Source organism: Tursiops truncatus, chromosome 11, assembly GCF_011762595.2.
Source record: "Tursiops truncatus isolate mTurTru1 chromosome 11, mTurTru1.mat.Y, whole genome shotgun sequence".
Taxonomy (NCBI): domain Eukaryota; kingdom Metazoa; phylum Chordata; class Mammalia; order Artiodactyla; family Delphinidae; genus Tursiops; species Tursiops truncatus.
The window spans coordinates 47,280,739-47,292,472 of NC_047044.1; the positions used below are offsets into that span (position 1 = coordinate 47,280,739).

Genomic DNA, 11,734 nt, shown 5'->3' on the forward strand with positions numbered 1-11,734 from the left:
AGCCACGTGGCATGGCCAAAAAAGGAGGCGAGAATGGCTGGAATGCAGCGAGCATGGGGAAAGGTACTGGGAGGTCTGGTTAGACAGGTAATAGGAGCCAAATTATGGAGGAACCTTTTAAGGACTTGAGTTTTACTCTAGTACAAATGGGGAGCCATAGCAGGATTCTGAACAGAAACGACAGAAGCTCTGACAGCTGTGCTAAGAACAAACTGCAGGGAGGCAGGAGTGGAAAGCACAGAGAGCTGTTAGGAATCACTGCAGTAATACAGGCAAAGAATGAGCGCAGTGCAAGCAGTAATGGGCTGTCAGATTCTAGGTATTTTCTGTGGTGGACAAGATTTCCTGATGTACTGGATATGGGGTGTGAGAAGAGTCAATAATTTCAGGTTTTGACCCTAAGCATTTGAAATGATGTTGATGTTAGCTGTTAAGGACGACTGCGGGCTGAGCAGGTGGTGGGGAATGGGTGAGGATGAAAGAATTCAACCTTGGCATGTTATGTTTGGGATGCCTGTTTGATATTCAAGTAGAGATGTCGGTAGACACTTAAATCTCCAGTTTGAGAAAAAGGTCTGAATCGGAAATATAAATTTAGAAACTGACAGCATATTAATACTTAGAGCCATGAGACAGGAAAAGAGGACCAAGGAATGCAGGGAGGCTAAGCCTCCTGGGAGTACCCCACAGGCCAAAGGTTAGGGAAGAGAAACAGAAGACTAAGAAGGATGTAAGGAATAATAAAATTTTAAATTAAAAATCTTCATTTATGACCCCATTTTATCTGCCTATTTATGTTGAACTGATCAACTTCTAATAAGAGGGCATGTTCCATCCTCAACATTCACGTAAGCATGTGAAACAACTGGTAAAAGGTACCTTCAGGTCATCTCACCCAGGGGTGAGGAGTTGTGCCATTTATCTCCCTCCTCCCTTTAGTGTTCATCTACATACTCAGATCATTTAGAAAGCCAAGGACAACATAAAACTGATTACCACAGAAGTTTATAGGTAGGCAGTTTCCCAGTGTGTAGATATACATAGCATGTTGGCTGCCAGCCATCCTGAAACAATTTCTGAGATGCATAAAAATGATTTCAACAAATGTTTACAATGGATACACTATTATTAACTGTGAAAAGCCAGTCATCACTAAATTCAGCAAATAACAGTTAGCTCCAGTCTTCAGTCTGCAAATCACTTTCTAATAAAGTGAGCATGTTCTTAGGCTAAGTTAGATGCTTAGTTGGAATTTCCAGCATTTTGTTTTCATTTTCTCCCTTACTTGGAAAAAGCTGAAGAAAGAGTAATGTAAAATGACTTACCAGTTTCAGGGGAAAAAGAACTAAAGTGGTACACAGTGATACTCGAGTTTCTATACTGCAATGCGGTGCGGCCCAATTCCTGAGTCAATGCCAAATTTTCCCACAATGTTAAATTAACATTTCCACAAATGTTACTCATTGATCTTATATCTAATAGGACAGCTACAGGAATTATGTCAGTAGAACCTGTACAACTATTAATATGAAATTTTTTAAAATAAAAATAACGAGATACAACTGAGTTGCTATGGTCCGTCCTATACAGCACAGTATATTTTACAGAACAGGTATGTTCAGTATTTGTGGAAATGAACATTTTTTGTTTTGTTTTGTTTGGCCGCACTGCACGGCATGTGGGATCTTAGCTCCCTGACCAGGGATCTAAACCCTGCACCTCCCCCCTCCTCCCCCCCTGCCCCGCCCCCGGCGTTGGAACAGCACAGTCCCAAGCACTGGCCGGCCAAGGAAGTCCCAGAAATGAACATTTTAAAGTAATATACTCCTAAATGCTTACAGCTATCAATAAAGCTTTTTAATTTAGCACTTAACAGCAGTGGGGGCTTAGTTTGATAACCATTCAGCACACAAGCTGTGTGGATTTGCAGTCATAAACCTACTCTAACTTCAACTCACGATTCTGCTAGCCATAACCCCTCAGAGCCTGTTGGCCCACTTGTAAAAGGAGAAAACCACCTTGCGTATTCGACAGGGTAAGAAACTCTATCGAGATAATAGGTACAACAGCAATTTTTAAAAAATGCTCATGGATGGACCTTGAGCATATGCTAAGTACAATAAGCCAGACAAGTACCCTATGATATCATTTATATGTGGAATATAAAAATTCAAACATGTAATGAATCCTGATGGCACTCCCCCCACCCCCCAAAAAACAATGAGGGCATGGGTGATTCTATTCTGCAGCTGGGTTGACAGCCATTAAATTGAAAAATGATGAAGACTCTCCCCATTATTTAGTTTCTTCTCTATTTTAATTGTTACTACAAAGTTATGGCTTTAATCCACATGTCTTCTAAACTCCAAAACCATAACTAATGAATACACGACTACTTGCTATTTCTTGGATCTCAAAGGCATTAAATTCAGTGTCTATCTTTTTCCAGTGTTTCCCATCTCAGGCAACGACATACCTACCACTAAGCTCTAAACATCATCCTTCCAAACTTTCAGTTATTACCAGTTTTGTCTCAAGTCTTTCACCAAATCAACTTTTCTCCACCACTATTATTCCCACTATCTCTCTAGTCAAAGACTCTTGCAATAGTTTCACTGGTTTACCTCATCTATTCTTTACCTGATTTAACGTGCAGCCAAGCTTTCAGAAATGCTTTGACACTACACACACTTCAGTGATGCCACATCATTCCTGGGACAATCTTTAGTGTGATTTACAAGCCCTGCAGAGTCTTGGTCCTTGTCTGTTTCTTAAGTCCCACACACAGGCCATGTTCTTCACTCCCTACTTCAGCCAAATCAGTATTCTTCCTAATATGCTCCCTCATACCAAAAGGTCTTTTGTGCAAACCTCCCTTTGCTTAGAAGGTATTCCCCTTCCCTTTTCCCCAAGTTAAATCTTATTCCTTCTTCAGGACTCGGTGTAACTTAAGGAAGTAAACTATTTTCTCAAGTTTTCCTATAAGTCACAGGTTTTTTGAAAGGTTTGTAAAAAATATACATGTATTCCTTATCTAACACTGAAAATAGCAACTGACTGGAATTGATATAACATGAAAATTCAAGAACTATTAGTGAAATATAAAAGAGAAACAAAGATACAAGACAAGACAGCATTGGAAACTATTTCTAATATATTTACTTCTGGAATTAAAACTAGAAGACTGGGAAAATTCTGTCTATGAATCCTTTATTATTATTATTATTATTTGGTCGCACCACATAGCTTGCAGGGATCTTAGTTCCCTGCCCAGGGATCGAACCTGTGCCCCTGCAGTGGAAGTTCCGAGTCTTAAGCATTGGACCGCCAAGGAATTCCCTTACAAATCCTTTATTAAAAAGCTCCCTCTTTCACTAAATCAGGCCTTGACTGACTCCTATTAAGTTTTGTGTAGCACCTGATTAAAAGATGTTCCCAATAATCTTTTCTTTCAAATACTCTTCAAGAGACTCAATTAACTCAATGCAAGTGAGGATCAATGAACACAATCCTCTTTAAAATGTAAACATGTAAAAAAGAATATTAGGGAAACTAATAAAACCTCAAGCACAATTTTAATGGGGTCGCAGAAAGTGATCCTAGTAATGGTCATTTATTTCTTATATCGTTATTTCAATTGTTCAGAATTGCTACCTTCAACATAGACTGAATCCTACAGATGAGAAATCTGGGGTCTGATTTAACACCTGGCACACAAATCTTTATTGAAATCATAATTTGTTACTGTTTAAAAAGTACTCTATTACTTCAAAGCTAGTATGAAATATTTTTGCTGCAACCTAGAAACATTTTTACTTGATTAAAGTCTAGTAAGGTTAATAATCCTCTAAAATTAGACAAACATTTTCTGAATTTTAGACTTAAAAATAAAGCAGCCTAGAAATCTTTTAGGTTTCTAAATCCTAATTTAGTCACATATCATCTGCTTTAAAGACCATCAAAAGGCCAATACAAAAGAAAATGACCAGTATCTAGGAGGCTGGTTTAAAGATAAAATACAAACAGTACAATTTCTGTTATACTGCATATTGCAATTAGATATGAATTATTCACACCATACACAATGGTTAAAAAATTATAAATCAAACAAACAAGACAAACTGCAAAGTATTATAAAAACTGTGTTTTATTTTCAATACAAGATAAATACCATGCTCATTACTAGTGCAGTTTAAAGGCCAACAATGGCCATATAGCAAACTGCTGAACAGTCACCTAAATGCTAAAGAAAGAAAAGACAGAAAGTAAACATTAAACACAAAATTGCAATTACAAACATTTTAATAAAATGGGATAAGCTTTTTAATAGAAGCGAATATGGAAGTCTACTTCTCAGGGACACCAAAAAGATGTTTATTTGATCAAATATCACCTTACCTTTTGCACAGAAATCTTATTGTGAAGTCACCATAGAGTCAATAGCTAAAATTTTAAGACTTTCTTTGGCCTTCTGGTATTAGTCAAATTATTTACAAACCATGGTTCAGTAATGCATGTATACTGGTAATATGATACAGTTTTTTGTTAAGGGCTTTCGATTAAAAATTGTAAAACAACTTTGTAAGGCTGTACAAGGCTGTAAACTACTTTGCTAATATACCATGGAATGAAGAGGAAGAAGGAATAATAGACCTTTCTTTAAGGCTAAAGTCAATGTTATAGATGCATTCCTTAGAATACATTATGATTTACCCCAAAGGATCCTTTCCCATTAAATACCACCTGAGTACTACAATTTTCAAAGTAAAAAAATAAACACGAATTCACCATTTTAAAATAATTTAACTTACAGAAAGAATGCTGAGAAGTGTTACGCAGTAACAATGAGACAAAAAGAACACATCTTCAAAATGAAATGTTTTCACTAAATGCAGGGTCTGTCCAATTATGAAATTAATGTAAAACATTTACACCCATGGCGGAGTTTTAGGATACTCCCACAGGAAAAACTCTCCGTAGTATTTATTATCTGCAGATACCATTTCAAGATTTGTGTGACTTCAATTAAACTCCACCTAACATTTTAAAAAACTTCCATTACAATATGCTAATTAATATAGCAGGAAGTCTTTAAAATATTAACATCTGTCTATACCTAACCAAGTGTTTATATGTCCCATACAAAAACCATGGTAGCTGCATACTCAGAGTGAATGCCAACAACCTGAAATTTTAAAGAAATTGGTTAAGACAAACCTAAATCAATCTGAACAAGATACAACTGCCTGAATATTTTGAATATTCATAGAAATTCATATTGCTTCTTTCTAATACCAAGAAAGAAGAGTATAAGAACTTCCTCCCAGAAGCCTAGACATTTTAGACATTTTAACACATTTTCTATTTCAACTTACAATAAGATACTTTAATCCTGAATCTTTTGAGTTCTCTAAATCAAAAATCTCACATTACAAACATAAGGAATGCTATATGTAAGGCCACATCTTAATAAATTTATAATTTTTGGTTGAATATTTATTAAAAAATTAGTCTAAGGCTTCTAAGAGTCAAGTTGCTAAAAAATAAAATACACCAGTGTTTAAACTGAAGGTTAACGTAAAAAACAACACACACACACACTGTAAAAACAGAAAAATACCTTGCTACAAAAATCCCACTTAATATATTTTAGCACAAAAATGTCTAATGTGTACAATGGGTAAGCGTGCACTTAAAGTACATACAACTATGGGAAATATTACAGATGGCTATGGGATGCAAATGAACTTAATGAATAAAATTTAAAAGGCAGTTATCTGTAAAACAGCTAGGATCTCAATACTGTATTCTCAGTAAAGAAACAGAACATAAACTTCCTCTTAAAATAACAAGCTGAAGCTTAAAACACAAAAGTGAAGCCATCTTACAAGATACAGAAAACGCAATGATCATTCAGGTATGAAAACCAAAATGTCAGAGCGCGCCAACAGAAAGTCTTGTAGTAGCATCTCATTGTATAAAACAGTATGTATTTAGGTTATTGGCACATTTAAATACATAAGGGAAAGAAAGTCTTTACCCTTCCAACAAATTTTCCCCCTCACTACAAAATGTTATACAACATTCATTAAAATCTCCATGTTTATTTTAAGAACTGACCTTAAACTAGTAGAAAACAAAGCAATATTCTCCACAGGAGAATTAACTGAAAGTAATACCTTAAGCTACAATCTATAAGTTTTTTGTGAACTCCAAATTGTAGTTAACTGCTTAAGAATATTCTAGGTAAATGGGCTAAACTATGATCATTAGCCACTGTAACTTACTCCGAATCTTGCTTATAAAAATTGACAAAATAAATACTTATAAATTTATACTGGAATATCCTTTCCAAAACCTATGTCCATTAACCAAAAGCAGCACATTCAATTCAAAGTACTGCTTCAAAAGCAATACCATTCAGGTGCTGCATCACTCATTCATAACTTTACTGGCTGAAAGGAATGTGATGGCATAGCACTAACAAGTGCTATGGTTTAAAATTAAATTCAGTTTTGTTTTCATATCCACTATAATTATTATTAAGAAGAAATGAAAAGATCTCTGGGACTCTTTTTTTGGTGTCTATGTAGAGATTTCTCTCTTTGGATTGTTTTTAAACATTTAAAAAAATTTTCAAATAACATCAGCCCATTAAAAAAAAAGGGATATGAAGAATAAAACATAGCTTGCATTTTCACCTTCATTGCTATATATTCATGTATCAGATAGAGAAAGACTTGGCAAAAACTGGTCAAATCAAAAAGTTATTCCCTTCTGATAACATTTATAATACACTAACAGCAAACAATTCTAGTACACTCACATTGTCTGCAACAAAAGTCACGTAATGAGATCAGCCAAGTAGGGAGAAGAGTGATATAGTATGAGCAATTAAAGGGTTCCACTGATTAAAAAAAAAAAAAAAAAAATGAAAAGGTAAATGAAGGATTTAATTAGTACAAAATTTCCAGTTTTCATTTCAAGTTCAAGCACAGTTAAGATTTTTATGATCCCATTTTTAAATTGTTCAGAGAAAATTGTATCCTTATGGACATTTACTTACCTTTTAAGCTTACTATTAACTAATTCCCTTGTAATATATTTATGTCCATACTTCTTCGCATTACAGCATTGTAATATAAAAAAAATCTAAGAAATAAAACTAACAACATCTATACACAAAGCAAGAAAACTGATTTTGATACAACTCTCAAATGTTAAAAAGGGAACTGCATTTTCAACAAGATAGAACACTTAAAAAATCATTTCTGAGAGCAAACAGTTCTGACAAACACCAATGATTCCATGCACAAATACTCTAACCACAAAATGTTTTAAAAATAAAGCTGGCAATAATATGGATAATTTAAAACAGCTAATTCTGCAAGAACTGGTATGATGGTGGACAACATGAAAGTAAAGAACTGCAGTTCTCTGGAGGGCTTCTAAGGTTGCACTTACATAATATTTAGGGTGCCTAAACAAGCAACGTCCTAAAATTTGGCTATACGTTTAAAAAAAGAAAAAAAAGGAAGTGTATTATCAGAAGATCTCTCAAAGATAATCAGATTTTAAAAACATTAAAAAACATATTAACTTGCTTAAGGATTTTAACTCAAATTTCTGAAGTAATGATTCAGAATGAACTTTCTATAAAAATGTCTAATCAAATTGACACTCTGCCTATGCTAATTTTACAATTAAGAACACATGCTAGCCAGGTGCTTTTAATGTGGGCTTATATGCAAGGCAGGTTTGAAAAAAATCTTTGATTAGGTTAACTTTAGCATGAATTAATAGGTTGCATGAATACACAGAACTCCTTAAACTGTGGAGATCGGTACACCTATAATCTCCTATTACACATATAGGAGAATACAACCCAATGTTAATAAACATCACACCCTTCAGAAATCTATTTCCTGTAACTGGAAAATAAAACTAAGGCTTTCTTTACTCACATTTGTCTGCTGCACGGCTGCCTATATTTACGTTGCCCATGGCTTCAACAATAAACCATAAGCACTATCAATATAAAATAGCTAATAACTGCCACATCAAATCAGAACTGTCAAAATATTTCTTCAATGCTAGCAGTTTACAATTAAGCGTTTCAGTACACCTGTGTTGTAATTAAGCTGCATTACTGTAGCAAATCACGTGTGGGTTTTTACTAAAATGTTAAAACCACAAAATCTTTGTTGACCCCTAACACAATGACTGGGTTGTTATGTTGTGAAATTTCAGTTTTTACAAGTTTACATACCATTCAGCAAAGTCACAAGCTTAACTAGGTAAAAACAGCTAGAAAAGCAGAATATAGAAATATTAAATACCCATGTAATCACCTATTCTAATATCAAAATCAAGGGCAAGAGACACTTAATTAGTATGTTTAATTCACTGAACGCAAGATTAGATTGATGCATATCCAAAAATGCTATTGCAATGTTTTTTTAAAGGACAGTATAAATGTCATAGTAACATTATCTTTAGATATTGCTGAACACAAGACTTTCCCTGAGGTGTAAACATCAAATAACTTGAACAGCTTTACACATCAGCCCCATTAAACAGTTTATTACAACACTACATCTATTGTAATCAAAGTGGTGCTGTTTACAGACATTATCGTATGAACATTTTTAACAAGAACAAACTACTATAAAACAAGCATTTACTTGACGTTTTTTTTCCAATTGCTTGCACATTATAATGGCCAAATGTATATAACCAGTAATAAAGTTGCAAAAGCTATAACTTTTTAAATCACACAGGTTTCCTTCAAATAAAACAGGTAAGCAACATAAAAAATAAAAGTAGAGCTACTGGTTACCATTTATGCAGATTTGCTTTATTCAGATCTATTCCTGTTCATTTTATCCATGAATCCTTACAGGTTCAGTTCAATCACAAGAAGCAAACTGCTGGACAAGCGTCATTTTTCCCCCATGAAGACTGTTTTGTCTTGGAAGGTGTTCCTCTTCCTTCAGCTGTAATGTGTCAAAATTTATGATGTAGATTTTGCTATTCCCCATAATACACAGAAAAATGCTGGCTTAACTATACATACACAAGTCGTGCATCTACTTCACTGTTATGTATTCTAACACAAAATAAGAATTAACTGAAACAGTAGCTGCCTTTGTGATGGAGAAAGGCTCCCAAATGTATGTGATTAAAACTGAGACATTCTGATTTCATTCTTCTTAAATATTATTGCCTTATAAATTTAATGACTGAAACGGAAATGAAAATGTAGCAGCTACTGTTTCTGTGAAGATGGAAACATTTATAAGTCATTTTCTAAAGTATGCGTACTACAAAAATAAATGGAAAAACACTTGGATGATTTTAATGTAAATATTATCATTCACCCACATAAATTCTATATAACTCATAAACAATTAAATGAGAACTGAATATAAATGCAATAAATTATTTTACAGATTAGTTGTATTTATTTGACATACAGGAACTTCTGCAAATGTTATAAATCAAACGGTCCTCCATGTTACAAAATTTATAAATATAAGCTCAGTATGCACATTTAAATAAATATGACATCCACGTACAAATCTTTAGACATATACAAATTTATAACATTACTGTCCCTCTATTCCACCTACACTGAAATATCTAATGTAAATATATAAACTAAGCCGAAACAAGCTAAATGGGAATCTACAATGATAAATTTCATTGAAAACTCACATAAAGAAATAAAACCCCAATAAATGAGATAACCTAAAGTTTCAGGAGTACATAAATGTGCAAACTTCAGGTAGAGGTTCACAAAAGAAACATTCAAGTAACGTGGATATAAGTGATCACTTGAAACACCAGATATTTAAAATATAAATTCCAAGAGAGTGTTTCAATAATATGATGTAAGAGGCAAAAGGGCACAATGTTTAGTGATAGTATTCCATAAAAGTAACTGAAAAATACTTTTTGCTCTACAATTAAGAGTAATTAATATTCTGTCACAACTATAAATCTTCTTCTATGTCCTTTCCTCCTCAATTAGGGTGTAAGCATCTTAAGAGCATCAGTACACATACGCATTCACATTGCCTAGCAGTAAAAACTTAAATTTTACAACTACAAAATGAAAAAGCAGATGTTATAATCCTGGACTTTTAAATAGTTTTTAATTTGCCCATATTTTTCAAATAGATACTTAAGCCATTTCTAATGTTACCTTTCATATATTTTATCTTATGCTGATAAAGCTTTTGGTGGAATTATTTCATGGAAAAAATCTAGAAAGGTAGCTTCACACATTTTATCTTTACTACTTTGCAATATACGTAAAAAAACTGGTATTGAAGTATTAAAGAGAGACAAGGCATATGTTCTAATCTGAAAAAATAGATTAATGGGAAATTCATAAATCTTATTGCAAAAAGATGTTTATCTCCCTAGTTATTTTATCATGCTGGAAGGGATTTAAATAAGACGGAAAAATTAAGTCACAGTGAGCAAAACAAAAATACCCAACCCTTCCAAAAAACATGGCATACTCTGCAATTTTGTATCACTCTAATGGAGAATTTTTACTATTTTTTAGGTAGAGAATCCTATTGTGAAATTACAACACGTATCTTTAGGATGAATGCACTTATCTTTTGTCTTATAGATAGATCTTTACTATTAATAAGTCTCTAATTTTCACCATACAGACAAAATCTGGGGGATAATCTGACAGCTTTTATTGCTATTTCTAAACACTTTACATTTATCCATTTGGAAATACAAAATTTTACAATCTCAAAAAAAAAAAAGAAAAAGCAAATTTGAAGGCAATACAACCCATTTCCAATAACCCAATTCCATATTATAGTCTCAAGTTTCTAAGTAGAAATCTACATAAACACAGATATCAAAAAGAAGCTTAAAGTGACAAATACATTCAACGGTCATGTTTTCAGAATACCATGTGGTCAAATCTGTAATGTCAAAGCCACACAATTTCTTGCTTTAGCTATCAGTTATAGAAGGAAGATCTATGTAAGCAGTTGTTAAAAAAACTAAGACAGATGGAATCTATGGCTCTTTAATGAAGTATATAAAGTGAGCACTAAGTTAAAATTTCAATACAGAGAAGCACCTGCATTTTGAGATAATGCAAGATCAAGTCAATACTAACAACTCAAATTACAAGTGTTTCTATTAGAAAACTTATCCAAGCAAATTTACTGGTATCAGTTAATTCACCTTTCAGGTAGAAGATTCAAATATATATTAGATATGGATCTTTTACAGGTTTTCACATTAATACACTGAATAAGAAGGATTCTAATATAATTTTAGAGATATACTTTTATTAATGCAGTATAATAAAATTCACTTTTTTCTTAATGAGAGGAAAGGAGATGAAGTGGGCAAAAGAACTAGAAGTATCTAAATACAAGTGAACTCTTTAAAATCAAAATCCCTTCTTGCATTGACTAGAACATATTACAAAATCCTGTTTGTTGTAGATGTTTACAAAAAACTCCCTACTACCAAAACATTTCGTACTTTCATCTTTGCATCTCTGCAGATAGTACTTACCTCATTTTAACTAACGCATTTCATTACACTATAAAACATATACAGGATTGTTGCTCTAGGCAGTTCACTAAATAGTAGAAATAAACTTCACAGTTAAAGAATACCCAGCTTTGCCCAAAAAATCTGACAAAATGGACATTTCAAAATAAGCTGCTGTGTGATTTAGATTTCA

At 33.3% G+C, this 11,734-nt stretch overlaps 1 protein-coding gene across 4 annotated transcripts in view; it reads right to left on the reverse strand.

Annotated features, from left to right (window-relative positions):
• Positions 1-8,567: 8,567 nt before the first annotated feature.
• CPSF6 (cleavage and polyadenylation specific factor 6) overlaps positions 8,568-11,734 on the reverse strand; it is a 29,249-nt gene continuing 26,082 nt past the window's right edge. For all 4 annotated transcript variants that reach the window (XM_019952636.3, XM_019952635.3, XM_019952634.3 and 1 more), the window contains one exon: positions 8,568-8,996. The gene's annotated coding sequence lies outside the window, so the exon portion shown is untranslated. The remainder of the gene's footprint in view (positions 8,997-11,734) is intronic.